Below are 26,527 nucleotides of genomic sequence, written 5' to 3'. Positions count from 1 at the left end.
GTATGTAGGTTAAGAATTGTTCTCTCTCTCTCTCACACACACACACACACACAAGTTCTCACTTTTATAGATATAATAGATAGATTATGCTAGATATATTTCTATATGTCTGCCTACCCTATATACAAATTTCCAAATCTGTGCCCAAAAATGTGTGGAATATATAGGTTGAGAATTGTTCTCTCTCTCTCTCTCTCTCTCTCTCACACATATTCTCACTTTTATAGGTTATATAGGTTGAGAATTTTTTGCTCTTTCCATCACTCACATTCACACTTTTATAGATATAATACATAGATTATGCCAGATATATTTACATATGTCTGAATACCCAATATACACATTTTCAAATCTGTAGATAAAAAATTAGTTGAATATATAGGTTAAGAATTGTTCTCTCTCTCTCTCTTTCTCTCTCTCTCTCACACACACATTCTCACTTTTATAGATATAATAGATAGATTATGCTAGATATATTTCCATACGTCTGAATACCCTATATCCAAATTTTCTAATATGTAGATAAAAAATTTGTTGAATATATAGGGTGAGAATTTTCCTTCCTCTCTTTCTCTCTCTCTCTTTCTCACACACACACAAGCTGAAAATTGTTCTCTCTCTCTCTCTCTGACTGACTCTCTCTCTCTCTCTCACACACACACACATGGTCATTTTATAGATATAATAGATAGGTTATGCTAGATATATTTCTATATGTCTGAATACCCTATATACAAATTTTTAAATCTGTAGATAAAAAATTTGTTGAGTATATAGGTTGAGAATTGTTCTTTCTCTCTCTCTCTCACACACACATTCTCACTTTTATAGATATAATAGATTATGCTAGATATATTTCCAAATGTCTGAATACCCTATATACAAATTTTCAAATCTGTAAAGATAGAATTTGTTGAATATATAGGTTGAGAATTGTTCTCTCTCTCTCTCTTTCACACACATTCTCACTTTTATAGATATAATAGATAGATTATGCTAGATATATTTCCTTATGTCTGAATACCCTATATACAAATTATCAAATCTGTAGATACAAAATTTGTTGAGTATATAGGTTGAGAATTGTTCTCTCTCTCTCTCTCTCACTCACTCACTCACACACACACACACACACATTCTACCTTTTATAGATATAATAGATTATGCTAGATATATTTCCATATGTCTGAATACCCTGTATACAAATTTTCAGATCTGTACATAAAAATTAGTTGAATATATAGGTTGAGAATTGTTCTCTCTCTCTCTCTTCTCTCTCTCTCTTTCACACACATTCTCACTTTTATAGATATAATAGATAGATTATGCTAGATATATTTCCATACGTCTGAATACCCTATATACAAATTTTCTAATATGTAGATAAAAAATTTGTTGAATATATAGGGTGAGAATTTTCCTTCCTCTCTTTCTCTCTCTCTCTTTCTCACACACACACAAGCTGAAAATTGTTCTCTCTCTCTCTCTCTGACTCTCTCTCTCTCTCTCACACACACACACATGGTCATTTTATAGATATAATAGATAGGTTATGCTAGATATATTTCTATATGTCTGAATACCCTATATACAAATTTTTAAATCTGTAGATAAAAAATTTGTTGAGTATATAGGTTGAGAATTGTTCTTTCTCTCTATCTCTCACACACACATTCTCACTTTTATAGATATAATAGATTATGCTAGATATATTTCCAAATGTCTGAATACCCTATATACAAATTTTCAAATCTGTAAAGATAGAATTTGTTGAATATATAGGTTGAGAATTGTTCTCTCTCTCTCTCTTTCACACACATTCTCACTTTTATAGATATAATAGATAGATTATGCTAGATATATTTCCTTATGTCTGAATACCCTATATACAAATTATCAAATCTGTAGATACAAAATTTGTTGAGTATATAGGTTGAGAATTGTTCTCTCTCTCTCTCACTCACTCACTCACACACACACACACACACATTCTACCTTTTATAGATATAATAGATTATGCTAGATATATTTCCATATGTCTGAATACCCTGTATACAAATTTTCAGATCTGTACATAAAAATTAGTTGAATATATAGGTTGAGAATTGTTCTCTCTCTCTCTCTTCTCTCTCTCTCTTTCACACACATTCTCACTTTTCTAGATATAATAGATAGATTATGCTAGATATATTTCCATATGTCTGAATACCCTATATACAAATTTTCTAATCGGTAGATAAAAAATTTGTTGAATATATAGGGTGAGAATTGTACTTACTCTCTCTCTCTCTCTCTCTCTCTCACGCACACATTCTCACTTTTATGGATATAATAGATAGATTATGCTGGATATATTTCCATATGTCTGAATACCCTATATACAAATGGTCAAATCTGTAGATAACAAATTTATTGAATAGATAGGTTGAGAATTGTTCTCTCTCTCTCTCTCGCAACCTTACACACACAACCACACGCAAACATTCTGACTTTTATAGATATAATAGATCGATTATGCTAGATATATTTCCATATGTCTGAATACCCAATATACAAATTTTCAAATCTGTAGGTAAAAAATTTGTTGAATATATAGGTTGAGAATTGTTCTCTCTCTCTCACACACTCACATTCTCACTTTTATAGATATAATGTATAGATTATGCTAGATATATTTCTATATGTCTGAATACCCTATATACAAAGTTTAAAATCCGTAGATAAAAATACGTTGAGTATATAGGTTGAGAATTGTTCTCTCTCTCTCTTACGCACACACACACACACACACACATTTTCACTTTTATAGATATAATAGATAGATTATGCTAGATATATTTCCATATGTCTGAATACCCTATATACAAATTTTCAAATCTGTAGATAAAAAATGTATTGAATATATAGGTTGAGAATTGTTGTCTCTCTCTCTCTCTCTCTCTCTCTCTCTCTCTCTCTCTCTCTCTCTCTCTCTCTCTCTCTCTCTCTGGCTACCTCACACACACACACATTTTCACTTTTATAGATATAATAGATAGATTATGCTAGATATATTTCCATATGTCTGAATACCCTATATACAAACTTTCAAATCTGTAGATAAAAAATTTGTTGAGTATATAGGTTGAGAATTGTTCTCTCTCTCTCACACGAAACTGTGCGCTCGGCTTCTTCCCCCCCTTCCCACCCCAAATGCTTGGGAAACTGTGCACTGTTTTTGTTGGTTTTCAAGCTGCCTCTTCCCCCCCCCACACACACAGTTTAACAGTAGTAGGAGGTCAAGAGAAAGAGGGTGAGAGAGAGAGAAGAGTAAGTTGGTGAGAGAGAGAGAAAAGAGAAAGAGGGTGTTGGTTTTATATTTTTATTATCGTCTAATATTTTGAAAGCTGAATTTCTAATAAAATGTGCATCTATAGGAGATAATGCCTGGGAATGTGTTCCCCCTCCCCACAGTTTAACAGTGGTGTGACGTCAAGAGAAAGAGGGTGAGAGAGAGGGAAGAGTAAGTGGGTGAGAGAGAGAAAGAGAGAGAAAAAAAAGAAAGACGGTGTTGGTTTTGTGAAAAAAGTTGTTATTTACAATTGTTCGCATTCTTGGCCTTTTGGTCAAGATCAAAGTGTAGTATCTGTTCTTCAGATGCTGCACTTCTATTTCTTGTTCTCTTTCGGTGGAGGAGAAATCCTCCACGACTGAGACAATTTTTATTTTTGTACCTTTTCTCCACGTTAAAAAACGACCCTGGTGTCTAACTCTGTCCCGTGGGGAGGCATAGTAAATAGGTACAATTGTTCGCCATTAGTGGATGTTGACGTCACGTCACGTGACATGACTAAGCGTTTTTTTTTTTAGTATGAATAACATTTTTTGTTTTAATTATAAAGTCTACACTTAATTTTATAGAAAATGATGTATATATAATAGAAAAAAAAAATTACTGGTTTTGTTGGATTCAAGTGGATCCCCCCCCCTCCAGTTTAAGAGATAGCAGGTCACGTGGTAATATACAAAATGGCTAGCGTAAATATAAAGATCGGTTTTTTTATCGACGAATATTTTGAAAGCTGAATTTTTTTTTATTCCTGTACATTTTTTCCTGATATTTTTCGTTAAAACTCTTGTATAAATACTATTTTTAACCAGTTAAATACGTTGGAGACATTGTCATGGAGTTTAATAATCTCTAGAACAAAGCAGAAGAGAAATTACAAAAGTATCGGTAAAACAAAGTGTTTGTTTACATTTGTTCGCCATTACTGGATGTTGACGTCACGTCACGTGACATGACTAAGCGTTTTTGGATTATGTAATATTAACATTAAAATGACAGGTTTTTTGGGGGGCCCCCCCTAGGAGAGAAATGATCAGTTCACCCCCTTTTAATGGTCCGTTTGGTGTGGAATTTCGATATTTGTCATGCGGGTGATCAAGGTTCAATATGATACATAATTTGTCAACTTTGGTTGTGTCTGTCAAAAGTTTGAGCTGACGTCACGTCACGTGACACGTATTGAATAACGTTAAAATGACAGGTTTTTTTGGGGGCCCCCCTAGGAGAAAAACGATCAGTTGACCCCTTTCTACTGGTCCGTTTGACGTGAAATTTCGATATTTGTCATCCGGGTGATCAAGGTGCAATATGATACCAAATTTGTCAACTCTGGTTCCGTCTTTCAAAAGTTTTAGCGTTACAAACAAACATACATACATACATACATACATACATACATACACACCGATTTTTGCCTTTTATATATATAGAAGACTAGCAGGGCTACCCGGCGTTGCTCGGGACCGTATAAACAATGAAAAAACAAAAGCAGATATTGAACATATGTTTGATTCTTAGGGGAGAGGAATCTTTCATCTCTATGTATTATTTGTTTTATCTACCCTAGGACTGATATTGTTCATGTTTTATCCCTAGCATAGGTAATTTACAGCATGTATATGAAATTGTTTTACCTTAGGGAGAAGAGAACAGGTAATATACAACATAATGTGTCTATATTACATCCCTGGCAACGCCTAGAAACCAGCTAGAACATGTATTTCAGTCAATCTTTATTATATTCTGGGCTATGCCGGGAAACCAGCTAATCTCTTTTTAGTGACTTGACCACCAAAATACCTCCCTAAGTGTGTCCTTTCTTTTGAACTTATTAGATATAGGTATCTAGAAATGTGTGTGAAATTTTGTTGAATGCATTGTTCACTATGATTTTCTTATTGTTCTACACAATATCAACTGTAGCGAAATAACACAGTAAACTTAGTGTAGTGTTAGAATAAAGAGCAAAGGAAAAAATTAGAATCATATTTTGTAATTGCAAATCTAAATTTGCTAGCATGTACCAGTATTTGCCAGGTTGTGGAAATTTGGAACTTATAACATATGTAGTGGCCTTTTCCTAGATACCTATTGCTAAAAATTATACTTTCATTTTGTTAGAAAAATCTCTCTTCAGATGCCCTGCATCATTCAAAATAAAAACAAATATTTTTATAATTGTTTCAGTATATTGCTACACAATGTGAAAGTTTTTAACGTTTGTAAAAAAAATCATGAATGTGCTTATATTGCAAAAAAGAAAATATCAGTGCACAGTATTGAAAGTGTTTGAGATTCAAAAGTCTGTAACATTTCTACTAACTTCATAAGATGTCATGTGAGAAACTGAATTGAATATCAAGACATTATCTGAAGCGTTTTTATTTTGGTGTAACATATGTGTTTACAGTGAACCTTAACTTTTAATAAACAGATTGGTATGCAATGACATAGGCTAAGAATCTTTAAAATATATATAAATTGGAAAAATGTGTGAACAAATGAAAAAAAAATGATCCGCTCCACTTGATGACATCAAGCACAGTAATATTTTAGTGAAGAAAATATGAAATTGATGTTCAGTGATTAGTTTGGATGAATGAGAAAATGTAATTGTTTGATGCATAAAAATAACTCAGTTGCTGTATTTGATATTAAGCAGCAAAATATAGTGATTTGAATATTTGGGAAAACATCAAACCAGATTATGTAAAAAGAAAAAAAAAAGATGAAATTAGAAAATATATATTTTATGTTTATGAGTTCTGCCAATCAAAATTTTATGGCAGAAATTGGGTGATTACCATGCAATTTTATTTTGGTAAAATTCTTAAATTATTAGAATGTTTATTATAATTTCTAATTAGTGACTTGTTATAATCAAAATCCGCCCTAAAGAGTGTCCTTTCTTTTATTAGGTATCAGAGTAGGTATCAAGATTTCTACTTCTATACAAATGTGATATTTCAGATCTGTACATAAAAAATTTGTTGAATATATAGGTTGAGAATTGTTCTGTGTCGCTCTCTCTCACACACACACGCATTCTCACTTTTATAGATATAATAGATAGATTACTCTAGATATATTTCCATATGTCTGAATACCCTATATACAAATTTTCAAATCTGTAGATAAAAAAATTTGTTGAGTATATAGGTTGAAAATTGTTCTCTCTCTCTCTCTCACACACACATTCTCAATTTTAGAGATATAATAGATAGATTATGCTAGATATATTTCCATATGTCTGAATACCCTATATACAAATTTTCTAATCTGCAGATCCAATATTTGTTGAATATATAGGTTGAAAATTGTTCTTACTCTCTCTCTCTCTCTCTCTCTCTCTGGCTACCTCACACACACATTCTAACTTTTATAGATATAATAGATAGATTATGCTAGATATATTTCCATATGTGTGAATACCCTATATACAAATTTTCTAATTTGTAGATAAAAAATTTGTAGAGTGCATAGGTTGAGAATTGTTCTCTCTATCTCTCACACACACACATTCTAACTTTTAATGATATAATAGATTATGCTAGATATATTTCGATATTTCTGAATACCCTATATATAAAAATTTGTTGAATGTATAGGTTGAGAACTGTTCTCTCTCTCTCTCTCTCTCTCTCGCTCACACACACACACATTCTCACTTTTATAGATATAATAGAAAGATTATCCTAGATATATTTCTATTTGTATGAATACTCTATATACAAATTTTAAAATCTGTAGATAAAGAATTTGTTGAGTATATGGGTTGAGAATTGTTCTCTCTCTCTCTCTCTCTCTCACACACACACACACATTCTCACTTTTATAGATATAATAGATTATGCTAGATATATTTCCATATGTCTGAATACCCTATATACAAATTTTCAAATCTGTAGATAAAAAATTTGTTGAGTATATAGGTTGAGAATTGTTCTCTCTCTCTCTATCACACACATTCTCACTTTTATAGATATAATAGACAGATTATGCCAGATATATTGAAATATGTCTGAATGCCCAATATACAAATTTTGAAATCTGTAGATAAAAAATTTGTTGTATACATAGCTTGACAATTGTCCTCTCTCTCACACACACACACATTCTCACTTTTATACATATAATAGATAGATTATGCTAGATATATTTCTATATGTCTGAACACCCTATATACAAATGTTCAAATCTGTGGATAAAAAATTTGTTGAATGTATAGGTTGAGAATTTTTATCTCTCTCTTTTTCTCTCTCTCTCTCTCGCTATCTCACACACACGCATTCTCACTTTTATAGATAAAATAGATAGATTATGCTAGATATATTTCCATATGTCTGAATACCCTATATACAAAGTTTCAAATCTGTAGATAAAAAATTTGTTGAATATATAGGTTTAGAATTGTTCTCTCTCTCTCTCTCTCTCACACACACATTCTAACTTTTGTAGTTATAATAGATAGATTATGCTAGATATATTTCCATATGTCTGAATACCCTATATACAAATTTTCTAAACTGTAGGTAAAAAATTTGTTGAGTATGTAGGTTAAGAATTGTTCTCTCTCTCTCTCACACACACACACACACACACACAAGTTCTCACTTTTATAGATATAATAGATAGATTATGCTAGATATATTTCTATATGTCTGCCTACCCTATATACAAATTTCCAAATCTGTGCCCAAAAATGTGTGGAATATATAGGTTGAGAATTGTTCTCTCTCTCTCTCTCTCTCTCACACATATTCTCACTTTTATAGGTTATATAGGTTGAGAATTTTTTGCTCTTTCCATCACTCACATTCACACTTTTATAGATATAATACATAGATTATGCCAGATATATTTACATATGTCTGAATACCCAATATACACATTTTCAAATCTGTAGATAAAAAATTAGTTGAATATATAGGTTGAGAATTGTTCTCTCTCTCTCTCTTTCTCTCTCTCTCACACACACATTCTCACTTTTATAGATATAATAGATAGATTATGCTAGATATATTTCCATACGTCTGAATACCCTATATCCGAATTTTCTAATATGTAGATAAAAAATTTGTTGAATATATAGGGTGAGAATTTTCCTTCCTCTCTTTCTCTCTCTCTCTTTCTCACACACACACAAGCTGAAAATTGTTCCCTCTCTCTCTCTGACTCTCTCTCTCTCTCACACACACACACACATGGTCATTTTATAGATATAATAGATAGGTTATGCTAGATATATTTCTATATGTCTGAATACCCTATATACAAATTTTTAAATCTGTAGATAAAAAATTTGTTGAGTATATAGGTTGAGAATTGTTCTTTCTCTCTCTCTCACACACACATTCTCACTTTTATAGATATAATAGATTATGCTAGATATATTTCCAAATGTCTGAATACCCTATATACAAATTTTCAAATCTGTAAAGATAGAATTTGTTGAATATATAGGTTGAGAATTGTTCTCTCTCTCTCTCTTTCACACACATTCTCACTTTTATAGATATAATAGATAGATTATGCTAGATATATTTCCTTATGTCTGAATACCCTATATACAAATTATCAAATCTGTAGATACAAAATTTGTTGAGTATATAGGTTGAGAATTGTTCTCTCTCTCTCTCTCTCTCACTCACTCACTCACTCACTCACTCACAAACACACACACACATTCTACCTTTTATAGATATAATAGATTATGCTAGATATATTTCCATATGTCTGAATACCCTGTATACAAATTTTCAGATCTGTACATAAAAATTAGTTGAATATATAGGTTGAGAATTGTTCTCTCTCTCTCTCTTCTCTCTCTCTCTCTCTTTCACACACATTCTCACTTTTCTAGATATAATAGATAGATTATGCTAGATATATTTCCATATGTCTGAATACCCTATATACAAATTTTATAATCGGTAGATAAAAAATTTGTTGAATATATAGGGTGAGAATTGTACTTACTCTCTCTCTCTCTCTCTCTCTCTCTCTCTCTCTCTCTCACGCACACATTCTCACTTTTATGGATATAATAGATAGATTATGCTGGATATATTTCCATATGTCTGAATACCCTATATACAAATGGTCAAATCTGTAGATAACAAATTTATTGAATAGATAGGTTGAGAATTGTTCTCTCTCTCTCTCTCGCAACCTTACACACACAACCACACGCAAACATTCTGACTTTTATAGATATAATAGATCGATTATGCTAGATATATTTCCATATGTCTGAATACCCAATATACAAATTTTCAAATCTGTAGGTAAAAAATTTGTTGAATATATAGGTTGAGAATTGTTCTCTCTCTCTCACACACTCACATTCTCACTTTTATAGATATAATGTATAGATTATGCTAGATATATTTCTATATGTCTGAATACCCTATATACAAAGTTTAAAATCCGTAGATAAAAATACGTTGAGTATATAGGTTGAGAATTGTTCTCTCTCTCTCTTACGCACACACACACACACACACATTTTCACTTTTATAGATATAATAGATAGATTATGCTAGATATATTTCCATATGTCTGAATACCCTATATACACATTTTCAAATCTGTAGATAAAAAATGTATTGAATATATAGGTTGAGAATTGTTGTCTCTCTCTCTCTCTCTCTCTCTCTCTCTCTCTCTCTCTCTCTCTCTCTCTGGCTACCTCACACACACACACATTTTCACTTTTATAGATATAATAGATAGATTATGCTAGATATATTTCCATATGTCTGAATACCCTATATACAAACTTTCAAATCTGTAGATAAAAAATTTGTTGAGTATATAGGTTGAGAATTGTTCTCTCTCTCTCACACGAAACTGTGCGCTCGGCTTCTTCCCCCCCTTCCCACCCCAAATGCTTGGGAAACTGTGCACTGTTTTTGTTGGTTTTCAAGCTGCCTCTTCCCCCCCCCCACACACACAGTTTAACAGTAGTAGGAGGTCAAGAGAAAGAGGGTGAGAGAGAGAGAAGAGTAAGTTGGTGAGAGAGAGAGAAAAGAGAAAGAGGGTGTTGGTTTTATATTTTTATTATCGTCTAATATTTTGAAAGCTGAATTTCTAATAAAATGTGCATCTATAGGAGATAATGCCTGGGAATGTGTTCCCCCCCCCACAGTTTAACAGTGGTGTGACGTCAAGAGAAAGAGGGTGAGAGAGAGGGAAGAGTAAGTGGGTGAGAGAGAGAAAGAGAGAGAAAAAAAAGAAAGACGGTGTTGGTTTTGTGAAAAAAGTTGTTATTTACAATTGTTCGCATTCTTGGCCTTTTGGTCAAGATCAAAGTGTAGTATCTGTTCTTCAGATGCTGCACTTCTATTTCTTGTTCTCTTTCGGTGGAGGAGAAATCCTCCACGACTGAGACAATTTTTATTTTTGTACCTTTTCTCCACGTTAAAAAACGACCCTGGTGTCTAACTCTGTCCCGTGGGGAGGCATAGTAAATAGGTACAATTGTTCGCCATTAGTGGATGTTGACGTCACGTCACGTGACATGACTAAGCGTTTTTTTTTTTTAGTATGAATAACATTTTTTGTTTTAATTATAAAGTCTACACTTAATTTTATAGAAAATGATGTATATATAATAGAAAAAAAAAATTACTGGTTTTGTTGGATTCAAGTGGATCCCCCCCCCTCCAGTTTAAGAGATAGCAGGTCACGTGGTAATATACAAAATGGCTAGCGTAAATATAAAGATCGGTTTTTTTATCGACGAATATTTTGAAAGCTGAATTTTTTTTTATTCCTGTACATTTTTTCCTGATATTTTTCGTTAAAACTCTTGTATAAATACTATTTTTAACCAGTTAAATACGTTGGAGACATTGTCATGGAGTTTAATAATCTCTAGAACAAAGCAGAAGAGAAATTACAAAAGTATCGGTAAAACAAAGTGTTTGTTTACATTTGTTCGCCATTACTGGATGTTGACGTCACGTCACGTGACATGACTAAGCGTTTTTGGATTATGTAATATTAACATTAAAATGACAGGTTTTTTGGGGGGCCCCCCCTAGGAGAGAAATGATCAGTTCACCCCCTTTTAATGGTCCGTTTGGTGTGGAATTTCGATATTTGTCATGCGGGTGATCAAGGTTCAATATGATACATAATTTGTCAACTTTGGTTGTGTCTGTCAAAAGTTTGAGCTGACGTCACGTCACGTGACACGTATTGAATAACGTTAAAATGACAGGTTTTTTTGGGGGCCCCCCTAGGAGAAAAACGATCAGTTGACCCCTTTCTACTGGTCCGTTTGACGTGAAATTTCGATATTTGTCATCCGGGTGATCAAGGTGCAATATGATACCAAATTTGTCAACTCTGGTTCCGTCTTTCAAAAGTTTTAGCGTTACAAACAAACATACATACATACATACATACATACATACATACACACCGATTTTTGCCTTTTATATATATAGATGGTATTGACCACTTTTATGAATGGCTGTGGATTGTAAAACATACCTCAGAAGTCTTTTGCTTTAAAGAAAAGTAGTCCCATTTTATTTTCTTACAATTTCTAGAATGTTTCGTTTAATAAAAGTTACTATTCTTCAGCAATTTGCGTCACATTCTCCGTTTTGTTTTGTATTTTTGTTTTTGTATTCTTGTTTTTTGTATTATGGCGAAGTTTACATTTGGCGGTGCAGACAAAAATGAACAGATAACGAAATTATTTTTTGCTAAGAATGCTATAATCTGTGAAGTAGCTTTGGTTTCAGTGTTCTAAATAAATGTCATGGAAAAAGTTTAATGAGCATTCTAACCCGGCAAAATTGTTAAAACAAAATATCAAGGCATTCTTTTGTTATTAACGCGAAAATTTAGTGGTTTATCGTTGTAGCTCATCCAGAGAGAATGTTTAAAGAAAATGTATGGTCAGCAAACAAAGTAAAAGGGGAAAAAAGTGAAGAAGAAAATCTGTCACATGATAATTCTCGTGTAATAAAGTGGCCACTATATTACAAAGAAACATTATGAAATAAAAAATTTAGTATAAACTGATAATTAAAAAGGAAAGATAAAAACACGCATTAATTCGGTTAAAATGTCACAGAAAAATGTGAAGTAAATCGGTAAAGTAGGCTTTTAGATGACTTGTAAATAACAAATGAAAATTTAGCTTTATGTATATAAATATACTAGTAATCGGTGCCCGACGTTGCCCAGGTGTTTTGAGGTGTATGCTGAGAAAAAAAAGGTCAATTTTTTAAAACTTTGATCCCTATTATGACCTCTTAACATTTATTGTTTAGGGATCAAGTAAAGTTAATAAGTTAGATCCATGTCCAAGGAATCTATATCTAAAATATCACGTGTTTAGACCCAAATTTGTAGGAGGAGTTTGGTAGAGTTCTCAAAGGTCAAATCGTTGAATATTGACCACTTAATCGCCAAATTTCTGTCGAAAACCTATCACATCGATTTTCCCAAATCTCAGTACCCTGTATATCAAATATCGAATATCTAGGCTTAAAATTGACAGAGTTTTAGCGTAGGGAAATGCACACAGACGCACAGACACACACAGACACTATGACTTATATATATATATATATATATATATATATATATATATATATATATATATATATATATATATAAGGATAATAGTACGCCATATATATAACAAAAGATCATTATTTACTGAAGTGAAAGGAAAACCCGGGGGAACTTTACCCAAAAATAAATCTATATTTTTTTGTGTGTATTGATAGTCTTATCAACACCCCTTTTTTCTATTTATTTAAAAAGAAAATACAACTTTGTTATTTATGAGTCGTGGAATTGCATTCATCTACAAAAGATCTAGCTAATGTGCATATTTTTTATCGTTTTTAATTAATTCCCTATTAGGTTTTTTTTCGGTTCTCTTCTACGATGATCATCTTTATTTAACTATTACGTGTAATTATATTCATACATATATTCTATATGATTTATATTTGCGTAATATTTGCGTAGAAATGTAGAAAATCAAATTTACTTTATATTTATCGTGTGTTAGTCAGCGGGCTTGGTTGCCATAACAACGTGACGTAGCCAAGGACGGTAGTGGACGTGAGTGTGTGTGCGTGTGTGCGCGTGTGCTGGAAATTATAGCAGTACTAATAACGTTTGTTTTCGTGTTGTGTGTGCGGCTAACGCCGGAGTGTGTGTGTGTGTGTGTGTGTGCGTGCGCGTGTGTGCGCGTGTGCTGGGAATGAATGACAACGATTTATTTCGTGCTGTGTTTATATTATGCATATTGTTTCGTATCTCATCAACTTTTTCGAATCTATGTGTACAGTAATACAAACCCGTCTTTCGAGCTGAATAAATATGTTACATTGAATAAAAACACGAAAAATAAATCCAGTTTGGTAGAAAGTAATTTATCTTGCCTTTGATAACATTTATTTGTTATATATTTGTTTTTTGACAACTTTTTCGAATCTATCGAGTGAACACGCGTTTTTTTTTAGTTTAGTTTCATATATATATATATATATATATATATATATATATATATATATATATATATATATATATAAGTATTTTTAAATTTTATCTTTCTAGCTTTAAAAAAAAGTTTTAAAATTTTATCAGCCGGCATAATTTATTTTTAAATATTGAAAAATTTCAGGAAAATTAATTTTGCTAGATTTTTAAAACATGTGTGTCAACAGCTTAAAAAATCGTCCAGAATGGCGGACGTGATGTCGTAGGTTGGATTGTTAGATTGTGTAAGTTTCGTATTTTTTTAATTTGTAAATAACAAGTTATGAAAAAATTAAACCCTTCCAAGATGGAACATAAATAAAGCCATAATATTTTATGGTAAAGGTAAGAGCGTAGGAACCATAGTTTTTTAGGAGATGTGATTATTGGATTAACCAATCAGAAATCGTCTGTGGCACACACATCTCTGTTTTTATAGATATATAGATAGATATAATTCAAACTGTGAGATTATTAAACCAATTAAACGCAATTTTTTTTAATGAACAAATATTTATTAGTTTATAAATCTAACATTTCGATGTAATCAAGTTTTCATCAGGATAAACACAGTTTTTTTTTTCATATTTTTTTATTCCCCGTGGCGTGATGTCACTAAGAAAAACAAGACTCTTTCGGTGTTATCGTCGGTGATTTTTGATGTGGTCGCGCGCAAAAAGATATATGACGATATATCGAAGACGTGATTACTTCACAATGTTCGATTTATAAACAAACAAATGCTTCTTTATTTTTTAATTGACTTAATAATCTCACATTTTGAATTTGCATTTAAATAACGCTTTTATCACGGAGAAAACATCTTTATATATCCGTCCACGTGGACATTTAAAAATCATCGTTGAAAACACTGAATGCGTCTTTTTTTTTCTTGGTGGTATCACGCCACAAGGAATAAAAAAAAAAAAGATTTTAAATAAACTGTTTATCCTGACGAAGGCGTAATTAGGTCGAAAAGCCGATTTATAAACAATAAATGCTTCTATAAAATAAAATACGTATAAAACATGTTTGTAAGCCAAATTACAACGCAATATTATGAAAATAAACTAATATTTATTTATTTAAACTTAATATTTCGGCGATATACGTCATCTTCAGAATTGTAAACATTTTTTTCATCGCCATAATGTTAACTTGAAGAAAAACGATACTGCGTTATAATTTGATTTACAAACATATTTTATACGTATTTTATTTTAAAATTCATTCAACGATTCTATTATGGAAAACCCAACTCTGACTTTCGAATCACGTACGCCAAACATTCCGACAGTTCAAAATAACACCGCACGCAGACAAACAACGCGCGGACTCTTTAGTAACTGTTTTTCTTCAATTTAACATCATGGCGAAGAAGAAAAAATGTATAAAATTCTAAGGATAGCGTATATTGCCGAAATATCAATTTTAGATAAACAAATATTTGTACATTATCATTATATTGCGTTGTAATTTGACTTTCAAAAGTATTTTATACGTATTTAATTTTAAAATTCAATCAATGCTTCTATCACGGAAAACACAACTCTAACTAAATGCTTATTTATTTAAAAAAAAATCTCATTGAATTAGCTTAATAAATCTTACGTTTTTAATTTGCACTTAAACAACGATTTATCACAGAGAAACACACACACACAGACACAGACACAGACACACACACACACACACACACACACATATATATATATATATATATATATATATATATATATATATATATATATATATACAGTAAATTAAGAAATGTGTATGGGAAATAAGCTGCACAGAATTTTTTTTTATACTTATAGGAAATTGTCAGGCTAAATTTCGGCGTAATATGCCTTTTTCAGAAGATATTTTTTCCGAGCCATGTTGTTATTAACCAGAAAGATTTAGTAGTAAAAAATACCTTCGTTATATTTATATTTTAATGCCCAGGAGATGACGTTTGTCGCACGTAGTTGTAAATGCTTAAGATTGTGTTCTCCGTTATATAGTCGTTCTTTAAATTTTAAAATAAGTACGTATATATATATATATATATATATATATATATATATATATATATATAGTTTGAATATATATATATATATATATATATATATATATATATATATATATATATATATTCACGGCATAATCATGTTGACACATCGGTCACCATAGTTGAGCATGGCCAGTACCAGATAGGTGACCATTTGAAACTTCTAGGTGCTGTATGTGTGATCTCCGCTTATCTCGGCATTATTTCCAGTCGTCCAGGACCTCAACTTGCCGACTCAGGAGAGACACTTGGAGATTGCGCAACTCTTGCCACAAAAATTCAACGCACAGGACCCCTTAAGGAAGCTATATATATATATATATATATATATATATATATATATATATATATTATACATATATATATATCGAATGGTAAAAATTTCGAGGTTGGTGTCTGGAGGCGTGTGTAATTCACTGGGGAGATGCACTCCCCCCGAATAAACTCGCTTTGTGGATAGGCGACAAGGCAGTACTCCACGTAATGGTGTAGCGACAACCTGCTGCAAGATGACTTCCTGAACCTGCATGTCAAGCACATTTTTGTCGCAGCGAATGTTGACATCTGAAGTGTGTGCGACACGAAGTTGCGCCTAGTGGATCACCTAAAACACTTCGTAGCTGGGCCTGCCTCAATCCTAATGAGCAAAATGTATACTCGTATTCCAGATCTGCCAACGACGATATATATATATATATATATATATATATATATATATATATATATATATATATATATATATATATATATATATATATATATATATATATAATAAGTTTTTTTTATCACTTTCCCTTTTGGATTCACGATACTCTGATAATAACATTTTTGTTTTGCTTCCAGGCTATATTATCAGATCCAAGACGGCTTTCTTTAGCTAATCTGTTATTAGCCGCAAGCTATACATATTCCGGGATGCACAACAGGGAATATCCCACAGAAGAAAAAGCTTCATAGAATTGGTTACATGAGAAATTATTTACCTGACCACCCGATTGCTTGTTCTTAGAGTTTTTTTACGCTAAAATATTATCAGCTCTCATAAAAAAAAAATTAACGCTTGAATACATAGTGTTTTCATATATATATATATATATATATATATATATATATATATATATATATATAGATATATAGATATATAGATAGATAGATATATACATAGACGGGGAAATGAGGGGTAAAGAATACCCTTTTACTTATAACATAAACATAAGCAGGCTGGCCAAATAATTATGGAACAAAAGAAAAGTAGATCCGATATCTGGAACGATTTTGTTCTTTCTTTCTAAGAGAAGTGGTGCTTGATCAACACTGCTGATGAACCATGACTGTTTTGTTTTTCATTCAAGAAACAGTTTTTGATTGTAAGCAATTGATGATTCCTAAAGTTAGGATTAGTGTGAATTCTTTGAAGCAGATACGGTGATTGCAAGAGATTAATTTAATTAGAAGCAAAATAGTTTTTCAACAAAAGAATTGAGATAAATCTTTGTTAAATATATATATTTATATATATAAGTATAAGCCTATAACCATAAATGTTATAAGCATATAAACCTAGAAGCGTATGAATTATAGATGTTTATATAAGTTTTCATATTCTGAGCATCCATACGCCCTTTATAATAAAATATCGTTTTTTTTTTAAATGATATAACAATTTTATGAAAAACTGGGCAATTTCATTAGCCATTTCAAATATTCGTTGATTATTCTCTCGTAAGTAAAAGCGTCCGTGAGACTCACATAAAATTTCGATCAATAAAGAAAAGAAATAAAGCATAAATGCGTTGTGGAAAACTAAATGATTATACAAGAAGGAACGATAAAATTGTCGCCTTAGAAAAGATATGATTTCATTTTTGTTTGATGAAAACCGGTTACTATTTTTGTTGCAGGCAATCTACTAGTTGGCTAATGGTGTACAAATCCCAGGAGCAATAAGAGCGTTCTATCATGTCTGAAAGTTGCACAATGTTCACCGAATGCTTTTTTATGACAACAATACCATTCCCAGCACCCTCAAAATGCAAATCCGGACGGTTCAATGTTTGACGGCACAGCCTAATGAAGTTTCCGGCCACGGTTATGGCGTTTTGTGTGATTTCAAGTGAGGAGCACATCTTGCCACCCCACATCTTCGAAGCCGGTTGAAAGTCAACACCAAAGTGTACCTGGATGTGCTGAAGAGTGCAGTGATCACCTGGTACAACCAGGTGGCCACTAGCAGACCCTGGGTGTGGCAGCAGAACTCGGAGCCGGCCTTCCAAGTCCAAAGAGACACAGGCTTGGCTTTATTAGGAGTGATATGACTTTGTAACTTCTCTCACTGGCCCCCTCTTCCCTCGATCTGAACCCGCCAGACTACTTCGTTTGATCATACCTCGAGAACATCACCAACATGACCTCCCACAACACCAAAGCCAACATGATCGCCAGCATCCGCTGAGCTCCCGCCGGCACTACTACACAATCAAGTTACTTAGATTTAAAATAAATCTGTAGTGTTGTTTAAAAGATATAAACAAATTTTCAAAACAATAATAGAAATTATATTAAGCAGAGTTATTGCTGTATGGGTAAGATGGAATCAATAATGAATAAATACAATAAAAATGATAAATGTGTGCGAAATAACGTCAGGATAGAGAAACAGAAAACAATTATAAAAAGAGAACGTTCGAGAGCACGTGCAAAAATGACGTTCAAGAGGACAGAGGTCAGAGAGAAGGAGTATGATCACGTTTTATTCGGGAAAGTACCCGGAAATAAATGCCATTGCTACAAAAAAGGAGTCACATTATTAGTTGTCCTATGTTCCTTGCGACGTACTTTGCTACAAGGTGTTGGTTCCCTGGATAACGTTTCAATAACAATAAATAGTAATACCAATGTATGTAACTGTAGAATTATAATAATTGTCCATTACTGCATAAATGTTAAACAAATAGTACCATATAGGAAACAACAGTAAATGATAATATCAACAATGAACAAAAAGCATACATAGTCACGGATACTATGTAATGTGTGTGTGTATACATGATTAAATGCAAAAAGTTTAAGCTAATTTACCTTTAAACAAGAGACGCACATCTTTTTATAGACAGCTTATGTATTTGTGATATAAATTAGAAAATTAACTAAGTTGCATACTAAAAGAAAACGTTTTATTAATTATTATTTTTTATTGTCTTTAATTCAATGCTTTTTTTAATTTTAGTACAACACACTTTATGTTTTGCAATATTGTTTTATTTCCTAGGCATGTTTTTAGCATTAGTATTCAAATAGTTCTTTTTATAGGAATCGACTGATTTTCAATAAGTTGCCATAAAAAATGTTTCTTCTTTTCTTTCATTTCTTTACGATAATATTTAATAATAACAGATATCTATATCCTAATTATCAACATGTAAATGAATAAATGAGAAAGATTCTCTTTTTTGTCTACAACAAAGTTTGGAATGAAAGATTTATTGTTTTAAATTAATGCTTTAAGTATTTCAGCTATCTATCTTTGTGAAGTGATAAATAACTTAATGTATAACGTAACATATCAAAAGTGAATGATTATCGTAAGGTTATCTCAGTTCTATCGCTTAAAAACAATAACAATAATAAAGAATATCTGTACACACATTTATAAGCGAAAAAGACATAAAATAAAAATCATTCCCAGCTATCCATAAAGAATAGGTAACTTGAACGGTAAAGATAAGTTCACAGTTTCTGTGATCTGATTTTCTTAAAAAACAAACAAAAGTAATAGGTTGACTTAGAATGAGTGCCGCATGCCAAATCGATGGTTAAATGTTAGATTTGTGCTCCTTTCCAAAATTCATAACAAAGGTCCGTGCAAAATTTCAGTTAGTCGACCCAGTAGTTTCAGAGAAAAAGTAGAGAAGACAGACAGACAACAGACAACAGACTGACAGATATATATAGTCCTCATCCCGATCCATCATACACAGGGGACAAAAACTTCACAGTGAACAACGTCCGCTCTTAATCCCTTCGAATCTTACTAATCGTTATACTTTCGCCACATCATATAGCACATGGAAACAATGAACGCTCCCTTGCTTTCCGCCTCATACATTTCCCAGCGATCTGTTTGGCCAACATTATGCATTCCGTCATTCCATTATTCTATCAATTCTGTTGTAATAACGAACACTAGGAAAATGTTACGTTGAGTTCAAATATGGCGATGTTTTAGGTCGACTTCTGTTTTGAATACGCTCAATGTGAGTTTTTTCTGTTCATTTCCTCACATTTAACACCCTGTCTTGCCTAAGTATGCCCTCGTGGGGAGGCAAGTCAAAGGGAACACTAGTTAACATTATAACTAATACAAAACGCAGTATCTCTTTTCCAAAATATGCCTACATATACATGATTAAGCCGAGCGTTGTTCAAATGTTAAACCGCTAAACTGATATTTTTTTAATTGTTTTCTGTACACACAAATATGTTTACTTATTATTTTTTTAATGAGGAGGGTTCACCTAATTATTTACCTTTTACATAAAAGTTATTCATGTTTTCTTATAAAATAATAAAATAAAACTTCCGCTTACGATAGACAAACAAACGTCTACTGCTATTTTTCTTAAAACAAACAAACAGAAACAATTTCTTGAATAAGTACTGTGCTTTCACCTAACAATTCACGGATAAATAAAAAATAGGTGTTTATGTACTTTTGTTAACACGCTAATTTGTTTTTAAAATGTGTATTTTTTACTTAAATTCAAGTTTTACAATATCTTTTCTATTCAATTGCTCCGTGTATGTATAGATGTATCAGAATTTGGGAGGAATTTTTTACACCCTTAACACGAAACTGCGAATAAAATATTTTTTAAAAAAACTCGTAATTTCTCTTTTAAAAGTGGATTGTTTATTTTCTTTATGGAATATACTTCCAAAATAAACAATTAAAGTTGTTCAAAAAATAATAGAAATATTATTTTTTATTTAAAGAAAAACAGTGTTTACAACGTGCCTGCGCGCCTTCATGCAACCATTTTTTTACGTACTGAAATCAATTGAATTTTACGAGTTAATTTGTTTTCAATTTTTAAACTTTTAAAATTTTTACGATATTTTCAGAGTCAATGTGAAATTTTATGCTATTTCCAATGAACTGAATATAATATTTAAGACAAACGTTTTTTTTAAATTCACTCCTCCCATTTTGAAATGTCTATTGAAATTTTGATAATTAATATACTCGCCAAACTTTTATATATCACAAATTGAAGATTCAAGATCAATAAATGATATATTGTAAATTAAATAAAAAAAGAAGTGTTTTTGGCAATTTACCATTAAAGTCCAAAGTGTAAAATCTTATTTTTTTAAACCACTTTGATTTTTTTTAACTGGAAGCCAATGTTCTGCTTATATTGTCTAGTAAGTAATGGACGCTGACGACAATTTTTTCTATTTCATTCAATGTTTTCTTTTTTAGATATTAAAAAATATTTTCACTCGATAAAGAAGAATGAAAATATAATAAATCAAAAATTTATGTATCTCTTTGAGAAAAGAAAAACAATTCTTTGACCGTTTTTAAGGCAAAAACTTATAAGTAAAATTTGACTATTTTTAAACTATGGGAGCACATATTTCTTCAGGCACAAGGCTAGACGAACGTGTGGTTTTTACTGCCTTCTGTCCATCCGTAGTTCTAAACAAGGACAAACCGCTACTTCCGGTTTTTCGCTAAAGACGTAAAAATGCTTGCGTAATCGCGCTTTTTTTCAAATAGTCTTTTATTTAAAAAATAAATGGAATTTAAAATATAAATATGGATAAATTCTGAACAATGAAGAATGGAACTAAACATTCAGTAGTATTTGATTTTTTGGAATTTATATCGATTTTTTATAACCGAATTAAGTAAAATGTTGTTGATTTTCTTCAAATCTTTTTTAAAGAAAACTGATTTAAAAAGCAAATATTGCGTAATTTGCTATTAAACCTGTTATTGTTTTAAAATTTGGTTTTTGCTCTTTAATTGAAAAAAATAAGCGTTTGAATTATATTTTTCAAGTAGTTATAAGCTTGTAAAGATAGAAGATCGGATTATTCAATTTTTTTTCACGCATTCTTAAGATCGGTTTCTGACACTGCTAGTGCATGTACAGTATAATTACAATACGGCCTCCCCCTACCCATGTTATTTCAGTAGTGCATAAGTACCAACATATATTCATTTTTTTTTTTTGATAAATAAAAATACACAGAACCAAAAATATTCATCTTTTATTAAAACATAAAAATACACAGTACCAAAAAAATATTCATACTTTCATTGGACAAAAAACACGCAACTTTTGCTTATTAAAAAATGATTTTTTTATGACAGTACACACCGTACTATAAACAACCCCGACACCCACGTTAAAAACGTTTTTAGGAATAAACACCAGCCTCCACATGTTAGGAACGGCTTTCGAAGTTGTGGGCGTTTATTCCTTGCATGGGGGCTATGGGTGTTTATATTATGCTGGTTTCTGTCGTAAATAAATTCCGAACATTTTAAATGAAATATTAACAGCAAACAAACAATAGAAAGTCAACTTTTAATTGAAAATATCAATATATTTATATTCACTAATATTTTTGTTATTTCTTTTTTGTATATTTTTTCACTTTGTTTGCTTGGAAATTCATCTGCAGCTTTTACTTTGCTCAGTTTCATGGTTTTCTGTCTACACAAAAGGTTCACTTATTTTTTCTATTAATTATTTAATTATATATCATTTGTTGAAAGATAATTGCTTGAATAAGTACTGTGCTTTCACCTAACTATTTACGGATAAATAAATAAAAAATTAAGTATTTATGTACTTATGTTACTGCGCTATTTTTTTTATATTACTGTTTCTTTTTTTACTTAAGTTCAAGTTTTACGATTTTTAAAAAATTAAATTGTTCCACAAATGCACAGTATAATTACAAAATACCCTCCCCTCCACATGTTATTACAGCACGGTAACATAAGTGCATACCAAAAAATATGCATCTTTTATTGAAAAATAAAAATACACAGTACCAACAAAATATTCATCTTTTATTAAAAAAAACAAAAATGCTGATTAAATACGTCTTTCGGAATACCCCCCCAACCTCCATATGTTAGGAACAACTTTCGAGATTGGCGGTGTTTATTTCAAAAGGCCTTCTTTACATGGGGAGGTTGAGGGTGTTTATATTACGCTAGTTACGGTTGTAAATAAAATCCAGAAATTGCAAAATAAATAATGAAAGTAAATAAACAATACAAAGTGCAACTTTTCTTGAAAAAATAAAATCATATTTATATTCATTAAGTTTACAGTAGATTTTTGTTATTTTCTTTTTATTCTATTTATATATTTTTTTCACTTTGTTTGCTGGGAAATTTGTCAGCGTCTTCTACTTTACTTGGCTTACTCCGGGGAGTGCCGGACGAGCCCGACCCATAATTGACGGAAAATACCGAGGATCATGGTCAAATTCTGCTAGAATGCCAGACTTTTCTTTTAACTAATATGAAACTAAAAATGGCACGGTAACAGAATTTTTGTTTGAGACAAAAACACGATAGAACAATCGAGATAAACGTTTCACTTACCTAATCTGTTCTGGACATAGGTACTTAGTAATTCAAAATGATCATTTACTATTTTCTACACTTAACATTCTTTCATAACTCCTTGGGCAACGCCGAGAAACGGGTCCTACTAGTATATGCGTTCATGTATTCTATGTTTCTTGGAAGAATATATTAAAACTCGGCTCATAACTATATCCGTAGCGTTTATATCTTTATCTTTAACTCATTGTATTTTGACACAGCAAATTGAACCATTGACTCTTATGTGCCAGCAATGAAACAACTCGGCTATAATCATACATTATTTATATTCACATCTGCTTCTTTTAAAAGTGATTACTCTTTCTCATGACAAAGTAAAATCAATTGACTATAAAGTTCAAAGAGCTCCATAATTGTACGAGATTACAAATCATATATATATATATATATATATATATATATATATATATATATATATATATATATATATATATATAACGAGTCTTTTATAACAATTCAATAGAGCTAGCTCCGCCTGCTTGAAGAAAACTCTAGGGAACTAAGAAATGTATCTATAAAAATGAAAAATAAAGTAAATCATACGGATATGTTTCTATTAATACGGAAGCCATCTTGTAAATATCATTAAGTTGGTATAAAAAGGTGGGGGAATAATGGAGAAGAAGAAAAATATCAAAATGAAATCAAATATATATTTATATTCCTCCTCGGGCGTTTTCGTTGGCTTTATTATCTATTTTGATATTTATATTCTGTTTTGAAGCCATTCTTAAACAGGTTCCTTTAAAAAAATAGCAAAAATAAATGGAGGGAAATAAATATGAGTCGTAAAAATTTGAAATAAAATGCTAACCAAATGGAAATATGAAAGAAGTTTTATGGCTTACCATAAGGGAAATAAATATACAAATAAAATATATCAGGTAAAAATAATAGAAATATAAAATAAAGGATCATTGGATAGGCAGAAAGAAGCTAAAGGGGGGGAGTAAAAATCAAAATGGCTACTGGGTAACAATAGACATTGTTCTTTTATTTGTTTGTAACTGGATTTGATACTTAATTGACGGAAGAAAAATAACATTTTTTATTATATATTTATTGTCTAGCCTATTTTTTTAATACATTTTTTTCATCGTTGCCACGTATTTAAATGTTACATTTAGGAATCACAGAGTATGTCCTTCCGATATTGATGTCACAATCAACCCTCAATATAACCCCAGGGAAACGTGAATAACAATACGCGTCGAACGAATTGAAAAGTGGGAAGATGCGATAAAAGTAGTACTGTTTTGTTGATAAAACAAAGAATAAAAAAACAGAAACTCTTGTAAAATGAAGAAAGCTTAGAGTGAAAAATAAGGTTCAATTCGCCGACGGCAACGAAATAACTAAATCAGTGTCTTAAGCGCTTTAAAGGGTTAAATAACAATTCTCATCGTGTTAATGAAGAGCTCTTAATGGCTGTTGAGAAATACAGGAAAAATAATCATTCATATATTGAAACCGAGATTTATAAAATAGTTTAGTTGGGTCATGTGTGTTATGGCATGTCAATCCGTTTTCAGTTGCTTTATAGCTAACCATAATCTATTAAATATACTATAAGAATGCACTCCTAGGTAGAGTAAAATTAATTCCTCAGTTTAATGCCAGATTTATGTATTCATATAAAGATTAAAATACTGATATAATATCATAACATTTTATATCAAGAATCTTTATTTCAATTGTGATAAAAATCCATAATATCATTTTAATTTTGGATTTCATTTTTCGGACTCACTTCCTCATCGTCGGTGTTTTTTTCCACTACGTTTCGGCCGTATCATCCTTCGACCGTCTTCAGGTGTATCTCGAACTCGGGAACTGTTTTTTTGGAATTTCGAACCCAACCCTTTATTGTTACGAAATTCCAAAAAAAACAGTTCGCGAGTTCGAGATACATCTGAAGAAGGCCGAAGGATGATACGGCTGAAACGTAGTGAAAAAAACACAGAAGATGAGGAAGTGAGTCCGAAAAACGAAATCCATAATGAAATCACCTCATCCCAGAACTACAGACAATATCATTTTAATTCTATAAATTGCCTAAAATTTAACAACTACTAATTTTGAATTTTCAGATGGCAGGTTGTGCCCATATTATTCCTGAGAAAACTCTTTACAAATAAAACTGAAAGTTTGCGAATAATATTTATTAATTGATGATTAGTATATGTAAAAATTTAACAAAAATTCGGAAGTTTCTGAATTTTCACAAAGAGCTCCACCGCTCTGTTGTCTTTTTGCATAAAACTAAATTAATTTTAAGGTCAACAGGTAACGCTGTATACCAAAGTTCATAATCATCGATGAATTAGTTTAAAATGAAATTCTGCGCATATAAACACAAACATATAAGTATATATTGTTCGTATAAATAAACATATACATACATCGATTCGGGCAGAATAAAAAGTAGAAAGCATTAGTTTTGGAACGCCCCTCGTATATATATATATATATATATATATATATATATATATATATATATATATATATATATATATATATATATATATATATATCAGTGGCGACTCTAGCCTATTATTGCTTGTCGTGCCCCCCCCTGCCCTTTGTCAACTTTAGTTCCCAATCCGTGGTCCGTGGACCCAAATAAGTAATCATAGTTGCTATTGCGTGATTCTCCATTGCATAGCACAGATTGACTAACGTACCTTGCATGGTGTTTGTTTTTGTTTTTTTGTGAACAATCAAGATACTATATAATTTGTGGTCTTGTTGATACAGTAGATAAGATATTTTTCCCCTTTCAAAAGTATAGAAGAAAAGAGATATTCATTACTATGAGTAGAAAAATATGTTTATTAGAATAAAGAAATTGATGACAATGACAACTAACCAGGTTAGCAATAGATACAAAGAATTCGTAAATAAAGTCCGTGGTAAAATTGAATGTAGTGAAGCGACTGAAGTATTTCGGCAACTGAAGTAATGTTCTCCA

At 31.3% G+C, this 26,527-nt stretch overlaps 2 pseudogenes; both read left to right on the top strand.

The window, feature by feature from the left end:
• Positions 1-3,584: 3,584 nt before the first annotated feature.
• LOC145260082 (U2 spliceosomal RNA) lies at positions 3,585-3,718 on the top strand (annotated as a pseudogene).
• Positions 3,719-10,609: 6,891 nt separating this feature from the next.
• On the top strand, positions 10,610-10,743 carry LOC145260081 (U2 spliceosomal RNA; annotated as a pseudogene).
• The last annotated feature ends 15,784 nt before the right edge of the window (positions 10,744-26,527 follow it).

Source organism: Euprymna scolopes, chromosome 35, assembly GCF_053919585.1.
Source record: "Euprymna scolopes isolate OS-2025 chromosome 35, ASM5391958v1, whole genome shotgun sequence".
Lineage (NCBI taxonomy): Eukaryota > Metazoa > Mollusca > Cephalopoda > Sepiida > Sepiolidae > Euprymna > Euprymna scolopes.
This window is presented reverse-complemented; position numbering and strand designations above follow the sequence as displayed.